This window comes from Cebus imitator, unplaced genomic scaffold (assembly GCF_001604975.1).
Source record: "Cebus imitator isolate Cc_AM_T3 unplaced genomic scaffold, Cebus_imitator-1.0 Scaffold142, whole genome shotgun sequence".
Classification (NCBI taxonomy): Eukaryota; Metazoa; Chordata; class Mammalia; order Primates; family Cebidae; genus Cebus; species Cebus imitator.
Window position 1 is genome coordinate 1,673,440 of NW_016107457.1, and position 13,058 is coordinate 1,686,497.

The 13,058-nt window shown below is 37.3% G+C and overlaps 1 pseudogene; it reads left to right on the plus strand.

The window, feature by feature from the left end:
• The first annotated feature begins 530 nt into the window (after positions 1–530).
• On the plus strand, positions 531–11,118 carry LOC108313750 (annotated as a pseudogene).
• Positions 11,119–13,058: the final 1,940 nt, after the last annotated feature.

The following is a 13,058-nucleotide window of genomic DNA, read 5'->3' on the forward strand; positions in this document are numbered from 1 at the left end:
TCGCTATTGAGTTGATGGTCTTACAATACTACTAAAATTCATTGGCTCATATAGAATGTTGGCTTGTGAGTTCTATTTATGAACTTCCAGGAAGCATCAGTAATTCAATCAAAAATTGTATTCTATTTTTGAAAATAACATGGGACTATTTCAGTACTATTTGTTTCAGTTTTCCACTGAGGGACTTGAATTTCTGCAACATTATGGATAAATTGGCTTCCGTGGGCTCGCGTATGTGTGACTGCACATCCACAACTTATTTCTACGGGAGGGAGCTAAAGGGACTAAGATGGCATCTCCCTTCCATTATAATCACTGAAGGTCTGTAAGTAGAAGTGGAAGAGCAGAAGAGTTTGAAGCCTACTGAGATTAGGGAGAAGGTCCAGAAGAAGAAAACTAAAGCTGAGAGGTATCAAAAAATATGAAGAAGAAAATAATGGACAAATTATGTGTGAAGGTTAAAAGGCAATGGGGGCTCAATGGAATCATTGTATAAAAAGTAATAAATAACCTTTTTGGCTCTCTGAGCAGCACCATGGCGGTTGGCAAGAACAAGCGCCTTATGAAAGGTGGCGAAAAGGGAGCCAAGGAGAAAGTGGCTGATCCATTTTCTAAGAAAGATTGGTATGATGTGAAGGCACCTGCTATGTTCAGTATAAGAAATATTGGAGAGACCCTAGTCACCAGGACCCAAGGAGCCATAATTGCATCTGATTGCCTCAAGTGTTGAGTGTTTGAAGTTAGTCTTGCTGATTTGCAGAATGATGAAGTTGCATTTAGGGAATTCAAGCTGATTAATGAAGATGTTCAGGGCAAAAACTGCCTGACTAACTTCCACGGCATGGACCTTACCTGTGACAAAATGTGTTCCATGGTCAAAAAATGGCAGATGATGATTGAAGCTCATGTTGATGTCAAGACTACCGATGGTTACTAGCGTCATCTGTTCTGTGTTGGTTTTACTGAAAAATGCAGCAATCAGATACAGAAGACCTCTTATGCTCAGCACCAACAGGTCTGCCAAATCCAAAACAAGATGATGGAAATCATGATCCGAGAGGTGCAGACAAATGACTTGAAAGAAGTGGTCAATAAATTGGTTCCAGATAGCATGAGAAAAGACATAGAAAAGCCTTGCCAATCTATCTTCTCCATGATGTCTTTGTTAGAAAAGTAAAATGCTGAAGAAGCCCAAGTTTGAATTGGGAAAACTCATGGAGCTTCACAGTTAAGGCAGTAGTTCTGGAAAAGCTACAAGGCATGAGACAAGTGCTAAAGTTGAACGAGCTGATGGATATGAACCACCAGTCCAAGAATCTGTTTAAAGTTCAGACTTAAATAGCGGCAAATAAAGTCTTATTTGTGAAAAAAAAGTAATAAATAATAAAATAAGAGGCAACAGAGGTATCTGGATATCTGGGTTTCCAGTCAGGCCCTGGGATTCTCCAAACTGCTTGGCTCCTATGCTGTTTCATATAGTAAAGATCCCCTGGTCTTACCTATTTGTTATCCACCTTCTTCCTACCATCATGAGAAATAACACCGCAGAAAAGAATTCACTTTATATGGTCCAGACTTGAAATGAACACTGTCCACTGACTGATATCATGTCCTCCTAAGAATGGTGTTGTAGACTGGGGCTTGCCTTGCACCATTCATGAGTGGGCAGGGAGACTTTGTTCTGCTGTATTTTGTCAAAATTTGGGCTGGGGGTTTCATGTTCATATTCCTTAAGTTGAAGGAGACCGTGTCATGCGCCTTAGGAAGCTGATGCCAGGCCTACATCTTCCAGTCCACTTATCACATTGTCTGAGCTCTCATCACTCACTCAGTAACTCCTTTCCTTGGCCTCCAGCCCAGCTAAGTTTTAAATCAAAGACTTTTAGTTTTTCTTTTTTGTTTTTTTTTAATAAAAACTTTTCCACCATACACAAATCTAGAGACTAATTTGATAAACCCCCACATGTCTATCACCTAGCTTCAACAATTATCAGCGTTTAGCCATTCTTTTGTCAACTGTGGGATGCCCTAAAATATCATCAAAGCCAACTGATAGGACAAAACTGAGTTTATTCCTGTCTGATAAAGAATGATAATGTCTTGCCAGAGTTTTAACACCCTCTTGAAGTGAGGATGGCAAACTTGGCAAATATATGAGGTTTTGGAGTGATTTAAGGTGGATCTTTCAATGAAAGGGGAGCATGATTAGGATTAAGTAAGGATCAAGATAAAAATAATTTATGACCTGCGAATACAACACCACGAGAATTTTCGAGGTGAGAATTTTGAGGTAAGTGACTCAAAAAGTCCTGGGGCATAAACAGTGGCTTGGTGCTATTTGTTGGAGAGTTTAATGTTCAGTTAAAAGGGTTTTATGGGAAGTTCCTGAAACAAACAATATGTTTATTTACATTTATCTTCCTGGGCAAGAGTACCCTGGAGTAGTAAAATCAGACTGATAAAGGCAGTGAAATAATAAAGTCATATTAGTGTAGCAGCTAAATAGTAAAGTTGTGTTAATGTATGCATTAAGTTTTGTGGGTGTATGTGCTTTAGGTTCTCAGTGTCATCTAGCCCCCCCACACATATTTATTGTTCTTATTTCCTAAAATAATTTAATTTGTTGTTTATTTTTAAAAGTTGCCAGTGGTATCCAGTTTATAGACACACTCTGTAACTAGGTAAAATCTCCAACAACCAGAAATCTCATATACATTCTATTTTGTCTTATATTTTCAGTTGTTCTCTTCTTAGCTTTACAGGAAAGCCAAGGAAATAACTCTCATGCTAAAAATTCACTGTCACGCTCTGGAATAAAAAAAAATGCTGAGGACTATTCAGAATCTCAAAGAGCTCTAAACAGAAATCATTGCCTTATTAGGCAAGCAGCCAGTCTAAGCCATGATAACAGGAGCGGAGAGAATCAGCAAGTTCAAGTTCAATGTGGGCTTTGTGGGGAGGGTGCTGGGTAAAGTCAGCTCCTCTTTAGTAAATTAAGCCATTCTTCTGACGGAAAAAAATACTTTAAAGAAAATTTGTCATGGCTTTTGACATTCCAACCCTTCAGGATTGATAAAAATATAAATGTATTCAGGCCACAAACATTAATCGAGTATGCTTTAAATGCAGGGCAAAGACAGAGGGAAAAGTCAATGTTTCTGAGAAAAGCCTGTCTTGGTGGAAAAATCACTTTTGAAATGATACCTGAATGAGAATCTTGAAGAAATTACTTAGCATCTAATTTTTTAATGTCTAAATTTCAAAAATTAGTATACACAAACTTGCAAGCCTTTAAAGCCAGGAAGAAGAAATGCACGTGTGGAGTCTGGCATCTAGAATGCCTTATCGTTCAACTGCAATCTCTACCCTTGAGGAGACTTTGCAAAAGGTGGAGAATAGTAGGGCAGAACAGCGGGTTGTATTGGAGTCCAATCGTCTAGGATCCACAATGCTATGTTTGATGTATTTTGTGCATTGGTGAATATTTCTGAGTGGGATTCTAGACTGATAAGAACCATTCTCCAGGAGTAGGACTTTGACAGCCAGTGTCACCTATGGGCTCCCAAAAGAGGCTCTGTGCTGGGCCCCAGTCTTCAAAGGACCATTAGCAAACACACAGTAGGGCTGTCTTTCAGAACCTGGTCTCAGCACTGGTTGTGACTCACAACTCTTGTGTCTAACACTGCCTCTGTCTCAGAGAGACATTTGTACTCATCGTTGCCTTATATACTTGAAGAGAAAGGTGACTGTGTCCAAATCCCCTGGTGGTTTGTGTGACATTGCTCCAGAGAGCTGGAAGAATCTGAATGACAGAACAGCTTGGGTAAGAGAAAAGACAAATTAGTTAGCTTGTCAATCCTTCCTCTCAGAGAGCATGAATGCACTAAATTCTTGCATAACGAAGTATTTCCCAGGAGGGCTGAATATCCATTTTGCCTCCCTTCTTTCCTATTCATAGTTCTAGAAGCACTCACGAATTAGTAAGGTATTTGCAGCTGAGGAATATTTTACAATATGAAACAATTCATACAACTCTAGAATGTGTATTAGATTGAACCATTTAAAACTATTGCCTTTTTTGTAGGTCAACCTGCATGGTTCAAACACACACACACTTACACACGCAATGTTTTATCAAAAGACATAACATGCATGAAGCATGATAACAATTTTTTATATTCCTGTGTAGGTCCAAAATTGCTTTAAGATATGGTAAAATTGAGGCATGTGTGTTATGGATATATATAATGAAGTTAAAGTATTTTGTAATATTTTCTGTAACCATGTTTTACCATATACAATCCTATTACAATATTTAAACATGATATGTACATTCATGACTTTGAAATGATACATAAAATTCATGATTACTTCCAAATCAAAATATTGTTTTAAGAATTTTTTTGACAATCCCAGTTGCTATTGTTTTAGGGAATGAGGTTTCGGTTTCTCTAAAATGAAATTAATAAAAAAACTATCTCAAAACTATAATGATTCACAAAAATTGGGATTGCTGAGAAAAGGCTACAAATCATTTAAAAATCTTGATTGTAACAATACAATTATTTATTTGGCTAGTAAAAGGAAAGCATGAAAATTTTTTGAGATAAATATAAAATAATTTATGCTTTGCTACTAGTACAAACATCACTAGCCTGTTCAAAGAACAACCATATAAATGCAAAAGTAAATTCAGTCATCTTTGACATTTTGCCATATTTCATTCTATTAAAACTATAATTTAAAAGATATTCTCGATTTGTTATAATGAAGATACATTTGCCACACTAGGAGGATAGAACAGATTTTTACTTAGCAGTTTGTTAACTTGCTTTATAACATTTAAATATCTGTACTTTCGCTCCAGGCCTCTCACATGCTATATGCTGTTTCCAGCAATATCTTCATACATTAATTGCAGTTACTCATTGGCACTCATGACGTGACAAGTAAATTGGAGCAAATAAATATTTAAAGGTGATTAGGCCATAGAAGAGGCTTCTGTAATAGTTTTTAACTCAAGCCAAAGAGACCAAGAAGGTTTCATAATCAAGTGAAGCCAGTGAGGAGGAAGATATTAGGGAGTGTTGGTGACTATGATGAACAGGGTAGAGTTCGTGCTGCATCTAATAGGGACGCCTATTGCTAGGCTCAGCCCCTTATTGCCACCTGGGAAGGTGGGGTGAGGCTTGCCAAAGCTTATGCTTTAAAAACAAAACTCTAGAAATATGGATCTTTTTGTATAAAATCTCTCAGTTTGAAATAAAAATTTAAAACTATGTAGAATGAACTACATGTGCCTGTAGGCTAGATTTAACCAATAAACTACCACTTTGCAATCTCTACTCTGGATTAAGGTAACAAGGAAGTGAACTAACACTTGCCTTTTACTCTTTTTCCATTTCTCATTTGTTCTCCTATTTGTTATTGTGTTCTGCCCTTCTCTTTCTCCTTCTTCCTTCCCCTCCTCCACCATCCTTCTCTGATTCTGTTTCCTCTTCTTTTCTCCTCTTCTCTCTGCTTCCCCAACTTGGCTTTCTCTGTTCATTGTGAAATATGGAAGCTACATACATTGTCATTTCAGTACCAATTAGAAACTAGCTAAGGAAAGACAAGTCTCCATGTGCCAGTGCATGAACAAGAAGAGGCATTGCTAGATAATGTGGTTTGGGCACCAAAGGTTTCTGCCACAGGATGGTGGTCAGTTGAATGATCTAAGATTAAATTGCCTGAAGAAGGTATATTTGGAAAAAAAAAAGAAAGCAAAGAAACTTGTATCCAAATGACCAAATACATTCTATTTCTCAAGTTTACGATTTCACACACAAAGTTACCAAACTTCTCAACCTCACACATGCTGCTCATATTGGAATAACAAAAGCCAACTTAGGATATTAACAATTATTTTTATTCATATGTGTATATACTACAAAGTGTAATCTAATTATAATTGGAGCATACTCTCAAAGCTTATGATAATTATCTGAGAAGATTTATTTTATTTTTATTTCTTGAGACAGGGTCACTCTCTGTCATGCAGACCAGAGTGCACTGGAGTGGCACCGTCATAGCTCACTGCAGCCTCCTAGGCTCAAGCCTGTGCAAGTGATCCCCACGTTTCAACTTCATGAGTAGCTAGCACTGTAAGTATATGCCACCATGTCCAGCTACTTTTACATTTTTTTTATAGAGATAGGATCTTGCTGGTCTCAATTTGGCCTCCATCCTCTCACCTAGGCTTCCCAAAGTGTTAGGATTACAGGCGTGAACCATTGCAGCCAGACAGAGAAGATTTATGCTATATGCTTGTGCCTGGCAGAGTTGAATACATTTAGAGTTAGAATCTCTGAATTAGCACATCTACTCCCACACAAAGGCAATGGAATAGAAAGCAACTGGGGCAAGAAGAAAAAGGTGCTAAGAAAATCGTCACACAAAACCCAGCAAGAGAATTAGTAAACTAAATACCATTGGTCCTACAGTGTAGCCACAAAAAACTAAATAGGATGAGCATATTGCATTTTGCTTGATGTCCCGACAATAGACCTTTTCAAATCTATCTCCCCAATTCCTTCTCTGAAATCTTCATTTTCATTGTTTGTAGTAGCTTTATTTCTCTTCCCTAAGCAGTTTTTCACAGATCAGATATTTAAAATGTCAAACAATATTTAAAACAGCAAACATTTAAACATAAAAAATACAATTTATAGAATTACATCAGGAATTACAGTGTCTTGAATCATAATCCCAGAATGACTGGCCTGCTTTAAGCAAAAAGTATATGGAATCAGAAAGTAGAGGTATCATAGTCTCCCTAATCTTACCCAGTTAACCATTTTACAGTCTCTCCCTCATTCCCTTCAGTAAATCAGATTTTTCCATGTCTGTCTTGCATAAAGCTATCTTGCTATAAATTTACATCAATTTCTTGTATTCAGTTTTAATTGTAGGTTGACTATGGCTTCTCATCATTTTATAACACATTTTTGGTAGGTGAATGCTATGAACTAACTACTCAGTGAATTTTAGAGCTGTAAAATCCTTAGCAAATCCTCCACATTTTGTAGATGAGGAGTCTAAGGCCCAAATGTATCAATTGATTTACCTAGGATCAAAAAGCTAGTAACTGGCAGAGACTGGGCTTAGATTCAGACCTTTTTAGCTTTAATACCTTCCTACCATTTCATACTAATTTTTTTGAGGGGGGTTTCATAGGTTTTTTTGTTTTTAATTGAATTTTAGGTTTTGGGTACATGTGAAGAACATGCAAGATTGTTGCATAGGTACATACTTGGCAATGTGGTTTGCCACCTTTCTCCCCATCACCTATATCTGGCATTTCTCCCCATGCTATCTCTCCCCAACTCCCCACCCCCCGCTATCCGAACCCTATTTCCCCCTGACAGACCCCAGTGTGTGATGCTCCCCTCCCTGTGTCCATGTGCTCTCATTGTTCAACACCCGCCTATGAGTGAGAACATGCGGTGTTTGATTTTCTGTTCTTATATCAGTTTGCTGAGAATGATGGTTTCCAGGTTCATCCATGTCACTACAAAGGACACGAACTCATCATTTTTGATGGCTGCATAGTATTCCATGGTGTATCTGTGCCACATTTTCCCGGTCCAGTCTATCATCGATGGGCATTTGGGTTGGTTCCAGGTCTTTTCTATCATAAACAGTTCTTCAGTGAATATTCATGTGCATGTGTCCTTATAGTAGAACGATTTATAATCCTTTGGATATATACCCAGTAACAGGATTGCTGGGTCAAATGGAATTTCTATTTCTAGGTCCTTGAGGAATCACCACACTGTCTTCCACAATGGCTGAACTAATTTACACTCCCACCAACAGTGTAAAAGTGTTCCTATTTCTCCACATCCTCTCCAGCATCTGTTGTCTCCAGATTTTTTAATGATCGCCATTCTAACTGGCATGAGGTGGTATCTCAATGTAGTTTTGATTTGCATTTCTCTAATGACCAGTGATGATGAGCATTTTTTCATAAGCTTGTTGGCCTCATAAATGTCTTCTTTTGTAAAGTGTCTGTTCATATCCTTTGCCCACTTTTGAAGGGCTTGCTTTTTTCTTGTAAATCTGTTTTAGTTCTTTGTAGATTCTGGATATCAGCCCTTTGTCAGATGGGTAGACTGCAAAACCTTTTTCCCATTCTGTTGGTTGCCAATTCGCTCTAATGACTGTTTCTTTTGCTGTGCAGAAGCTGTGGAGTTTGATTAGGTCCCATTTGTCTATTTTGGCTTTTGTTGCCCATGCTTTTGGTGTTTTGGTCACAAAGTCCTTGCCTATGCCTATGTCCTGAATGGTTTTGCCTAGATTTTCTTCTAGGGTTTTTATGGTGTTAGGTCTTACGTTTAAGTCTTTAATTCATCTGGAGTTAATTTTAGTGTAAAGTGTCAAGAGGGGGTCCATTTTCTGCTTTCTGCACATGGCTAGCCAGTTTTCCCAACACCATTCATTAAACAGGAACTCCTTTTCCCATTGCTTGTTTTTGTCAGATTTGTCAAATACCAGATGGTTGTAGATGTGTGGTGTTGCCTCCAAGGCCTCTGTTCTGTTCCATTGGTCTATATCTCTGTTTTGGCACCAGTACTGTTTTGATTACTGTAGCCTTGTAGTATAATTTGAAGTCTGGTAGTGTGATGCCTCCAGCCTTATTCTTTTTGCTGAGAATTGACTTGGCTATGCGGGCTCTCTTTTAGTTCCATATGAAGTTTAAGGTGGTTATTTCCAGTTCGGTGAAGAAGGTCATTGGTAGCTTGATGGGGATAGCGTTGAATATCTAAATTACTTTGGGCAGTATGGCCATTTTCACGATTTTGATTCTTCCTAACCATGAGCATGGAATGTTTCTCCATTTGTTTGTGTCTTTTCTTATTTCGTTGAGCAGTGGTTTGTAGTTCTCCTTGAAGAGGTCCTTTACATTCTTTGTTAGTTGTATTCCTAGGTATTTTATTCTCTTTGTGGCAATTGTGAATGGCAGTTTGTTCTTGATTTGGCCACACTAATTTTTTAAGCAAGATGGATAAACTTTTGTGATGCTTAATTTTATGTGTCAACTTGACCAGGCTACTGGATACCCAAACATTTTGTCACACATCATTCTGGATGACTTCATGGAGAAGTTTTTGGAAAAGATTAATATTTATATTGGTAGATTTTAACATTAGTCTAGATGAACATTTTAATCAGTAGAGTAAGCAGATTATGATTATATAATGTGGTTGGCCTCATTCAGTTGAAGGCTTGAATATAACAAAAATTTGGATCCTCCCCCAAGTAAGAAAGGATTTCCCCACAGACTGCCCTCAGACAACTGCAAACATCAGCTCTTTTTGCCCGATGGCCCTCAAACTGGAATATTAGTTATCTGTGTGTATCCCATACCAATGGCCTACTCTACAGATGTTGAACTTAACAGCCTTCATGATTGTGTGCACCAATACCTTATCATTAATCTGATTACATGTGTGTATGTGTCTGTGTTGTTTTTCTGGAGAACCCTGACTGATATAATCCTCTTCCCCCAACTGTTTCAGAATGGATATACTTCCTTACACACTACTCAACTTCATGCCTCTTTTATCTTTTTACATTTTCTAAATTTCTCGTGTTACAAAGTTTCAAATTGGGCAAAGTATCTTGTTTCAGACTGAACCTTGTATGCTAACTTAGATTGGCTTGACTGCTCCTGCTTTCAGTGGCAACAAATGCCTTCCAGACCACACCATTGCTGCTGCTATTACTAAGGTCTTTGAGACAAAAGGTGTCAGTTAAATTCTTGGGCCTCCATGGCCCTCATCTTCCTCATGCCAAATTATCCCTGTGCCTCAGGACTCAAATGCCAAAGTGGATTCCTGAGCTGTCAAGGGGTCCGATGGCACAATGCAAAGTGTGAGGAAGTTCGATCCCTGTGGAGTGAAACTCAACCAGTGCAAAGCAGAGAACAGGAGCAAGCTAGATGGATACCTCTGCCCTCCTTTCCCATTTCCATGGGCTACATTTAGGTGCATGTCCTCCGAGCCCTTCTGGAGAAATCCTTCACACTAAGTGAGCCTGCCTGCTGAATGACCAGTCATTTCTTTTCATGGCTCATTGGGACACGGTAGCCAGCATGAAAATATCATATCACATAGCTTCACATCTTTCTATGACTTACTTTCTTCCTCCTCACCCTGGCATCCCAGGCTTATACCTCCTAAATACAGTTTTAGCACTTTAACTGTTTCCTTAGTCTCTGCTTTCTAATGGATCAAGAAAGATACTTTTCCTAAGTTAGATTGATGATTCTTCAATAACAGATTGGTTTGGGAGACAAAGAATAGCTAAATTTATCTAACAATTGGCTATTTAAAAAATCAAAATAGAAGTTGTATATTTTATAATAGCCAGATGATGTCTTGCTAGAATACTAAGGGAATGGAGCATACCAATTACATAGAATTCCTGACTTGCCTATAATTGAATTTTTTTATGCCAAAACAAATTGAAAACCTTTTAAATTTATGAGTCCAGGTTTATGAATTTACAGAATTCAATATACAGAAAAAATACTGCATATTAACTCTTTAGTATATGAAAATTTTTCAGTGTTTTGAGCAACATTTCTAACATTAATCATGATAGCGTAATACCAAACAAAAAGATATTATGGGGTGTTGAGTGGATGATCATTGTGGGACTGCTTGAGATTCCTTTAACCAAACAAATCTCTGATCTGTTTTCTCCCTTAAAGTGAAAAGTTGAGGATTATAGTCTGATAAGCCCATGCTAACTAAGGTTTTCCTGACTGTTATGGACCGAATGATTGTTTATGTCCCTCCAAAATGTATATATTAAATCCCTAATCACCAATGTGATGGAATTTGGAGGCAGAACCTTTGTAAGTAATTAGTTTTAGATGAAGGCTTGAGGATGAGACCTCATTATAAAAATAGTGGTCCTATAAGAAGAGACCAGAATGCTTTCCACCACGTGAGCACAAAGCAAAAAATCAGCTACTTGCAAGCTGGGAAAAGGGCCTTTAGCAGAAACCAATCAACCGGTATCTTTATCTTGGACTTCACAGCATCTAGAACTGTGAGAAATAAATGTCTGTGTTTAAGTCACCCAGTGTATGATATTTTCTTATAGCAACCCCCCAGACTAGCATATTAATATTCACAACTTACCTAGATGAAACCCTGATGTTTGTTCCCCATTAAACCAGTCTTTGCAACACAGTCCTAGTTAGTGGACAGAGTGGGAATGAGAAAGGCGATGATTGATGAAGAGTTCAGAGTAAAGTTGAAATGCAATAATTCTGTCTGAAATCTTCTCTAAATACAAACCACTAAAGAAATAAACTTTCTCTAACACTCAGAATTGCTGATGTTGACCTTAGCCTCTCCAAATACCTTAGGACGTCAGAGCTGAACACTCTGGACTGAATCCCATGGAAACAGCATTTAATAGCTTCATCCAAAGTCACAGTTAGGGCATACTCTGGTCAGCAAAAGGAACAAAAATACCATCTGCAGTTTCTTAATAATATTTGCCCCAAGAGTTAATTTAAATTTGTTTAGTTTATTATGCAGAGGGAAAAAACATTATCAAAAAATCCCAGCTTTTCATAAAGCCAGGGATCAAAGAAGTCAAACCACAGATTCAGCCACTTACATCACCAGCAATAGAGATTCTATAATTAGAGATTAGCCAGCTGCAATCATTTCTGCTGCTTTAGACAGCTGGATCAAGCTGATTTCACTGAGTTGTGTCAAGCTAAAATGTCCCCTTTTTTCCTTTTTTGAAAGAAATCAGCAAAATAGTGTGACTCAGATATCCAGAGAACCTCTTTCTCCCACCCAACTTCTAACAAAATATTTTTTGTACCTATATATTTATTTCTAGTCTCATATCTTTCTCAGCTAAAACACTTTCATTGCTGTGTCACTGCTGGTGAGATGCCTAGAAAATCTTTTATGTTAACTTCAAATTGATGACATTAGGAATGGTTTATCTGAACTAAGTCCTATGTTCAATCCTGCACAAAAAAAGAACCATTCCATTTATTTTCTCACCCAACAGATGGTTGAGAAACCTTAAGATTAATAACTATGGCAAGAGTGGTAACAATGATGACATAAATACTTTTATTATTAATGGAAAAGTAAGCATTCTGGGCCAGATTTTCTTTCCTCTTAATTGTAGTTCATTGCAAATTCCCATGTAGCCTGAACTCTGTACCTCAAAATCCTTTCTTCCATTAACAACTGGAGCTGTTGGTGCCATGTTAGCCATCGTTCTCACCATTGTTTTGTCCTTGTTGTGATATGGGAAGCTGGCTTTACATTTTAAATTGGATGACAAGGCTAAGAAAGTAGCAATAAATTATTACTCAATACTGTTTTATTTTTTTTTTCTAAGATGCCATTAAAACACTATAAAGCTGACACAGTTTGGCAATTTCCCTATTTCAAAAGTATTAGAACCAAGGTTTATAGGAACAGCCAACTCCACTCTAAGGAAATCCAAGATATTTGCTAGAAATATATTCTTTCATTTCATATTACACTGTTAAAAATTATTAACCAGCTCTACCAAAACTTAAGCAAAAGGTAGATAAATATACTTTGACCCCAGAGATATCATAAGGAAAAATTGTTCTAACCAAATTTATTTAAATAGTTAACAACAAAAATAAATATGTGACCTTTGAAAACCACACAGTTGCCATGGGTTGCCCTATTTTTCTTTTATGACTCCTTTGTACAAGAGCAAAAGTTCTAATTTTCTAGTCAGTGAGACATTATGCTTCTTCCTCCACAAATTAAATATCTCACTTTGGCTGCCAAGATTGCATATATTTCCTTATTTATATGATACTGAATTGAATATTAAAGTTGGAGTCATGTTGATCATCATATAGGTTAATGCTTCTTAAACTTTGTCAGAGCCAGGAGTTCCTTTAATTAATTTTCCCCATGACCTTTTCATTTTGCAAGATTTTGTCAATCCAACAAGATATTTTTATTAAATGATTTACTCTCTCAATTTTT